The sequence below is a fragment of the Sturnira hondurensis genome, unplaced genomic scaffold (genome assembly GCF_014824575.4).
Source record: "Sturnira hondurensis isolate 20B ecotype Veracruz unplaced genomic scaffold, ASM1482457v3 Scaffold0014384, whole genome shotgun sequence".
NCBI lineage: Eukaryota > Metazoa > Chordata > Mammalia > Chiroptera > Phyllostomidae > Sturnira > Sturnira hondurensis.
In genome coordinates this window covers 6172100-6173887 of record NW_028087015.1, presented here as the reverse complement: position 1 = coordinate 6173887, position 1788 = coordinate 6172100, and the positions used below count along the sequence as shown (strand labels likewise).

At 36.3% G+C, this 1788-nt stretch overlaps 1 pseudogene; it reads left to right on the top strand.

Moving 5' to 3' along the window:
* Window positions 1-369: 369 nt before the first annotated feature.
* LOC118998841 (60S ribosomal protein L38-like) lies at window positions 370-1445 on the top strand (annotated as a pseudogene).
* Window positions 1446-1788: the final 343 nt, after the last annotated feature.

Genomic DNA, 1788 nt, shown 5'->3' with positions numbered 1-1788 from the left:
AAAACAAGAGTTTGAGAGAAAAAATATCACATAATTACAGTTTTGTTCATCCTTCATAGACTCCTCACACTGTACACAATTTGCCTTTCAAAAAAGCAGCAGCAGGTTTGATCGACCACAGATTCATAAAGTCATGTTCGAGTGAAAATAACTCACTTTCTGTGCTTGATGTATTGTGGGAAAGTTATGTATAAATTGAATTTTTGCAAATTTGATCATCTTTCAAATATTCCAAATTTAAATTGGCCCCATTTTGTAAAGCAAATAGTAATTTTGTAATGCAAATTGTCACTCCCTAACTTATTTGTTTTATGAGTTTGGGTGATTGTATTTACTTTTTTTCCTAAAAGCAAGATTCATCTATAGATAATGGCAGGCAGTAAGACTGTAAAGTAATAAAACATAAAATTTTAAAATATAAGTGAAAATATTTTTAGTTTTAGAAATTCAATCTGGGGATTTACATTTTTATTCAGAACTTTTATCTGAAGTAAGAACATGTGCCTACCTCAGCGTAAGGCAGTCTGGCAACATTTAGCAAAATATTGAATTAATCTTAAGGATGTAAGAAAATGTGCAAAGATGTATGTACCAAAAAAATTGACTGTGGCATTGCTTATAACAACAGCGATTGAAAGGAGCCTAAAACACCATCAACGGAGAAGCTATTGAAATAAAAGCAGATTCTTCTGTTAATATGTGATGGTATTTGTGCTGCTGTCGAGAGGGCAAAAGATCCACAGTGAGATGTTAGTTTTGCTCACCATGTAGGCAACCGTTTGGTAACCTCCTGTTGGGGGGCTGGGGGGGGGGGGAATCAGAAGCGTGTGACGGGGCCTGAAACTCTGCCTGCTTGGGACCCTCCGTCCACAAATGCTCAGGAGGCTGAGGTGCTATAATCAGTGTGATATGAACTATTTACTCAAAAAAACACCATAGAGTCATTTTTATACATTTAAGAGATTTGAAACATTTTAAAGATTCATATTATTTAATGGGCAAGTGTTAAAGTTTAATTCTCCTAAAATATATTTATTGGAAACATTACTTACTGTCTTGCAAGGGGAAAGACTCTTTCAGGACAAGTTCTAGAGAAGATCATTTTACGTATTAAAATTGGGTAGGGGTTCTTTTCCGTCCTTTTTGCCCGTTACTGCTTGCTGGGTTGGCTGCATACTCTCCGCGCCTCTTACCCCTGCCTCGCAAAATTGAGGAAATCCACGACTTCCTGCTCATGGCCAGGTGAAGAGATGTCAAATCCATCAAGATCAAGAAAAACAAGGACAACGTGAAGTTCAAAGTCCAAAGCAGCAGGTACCTTTACACCTTGGTCATCATGGATAAAGAGAAGGCCGAGAAACTGAAGCAGTCCCTGCCCCCAGGTTTGGCGGTGACGGAGCTGAAATGAACCAGACACACTGATCGGTATTAAAATGTTAAAAATTTAAAAAAAAATTGGGTAAGGATTTTGCTGCATTTACTAATACTCAGTGTTACCCACTTCCTTGGTCTTTTTCAGAGGGAGATATACTTGCCTTCTAAACTTATTTGATTAGAGTAAGTTAAGAATTACTCAGCAGCTCAGTTTATGGAAATGAAATATTACTTAAGGTGAGATCTTAAAGACTTCTATTTGGTTGTCAACTTTAATTTTAGGTATCTGCATCGTATCTGAGGACAGGGAGTACTAATCAATAATCTCACCATCCTAACTTAAGACTTTAAAAAAAATTCATTCCAGGGATTTTCCTTAAAATCATTATTCTTTTAAAAACAAAACACTACAAA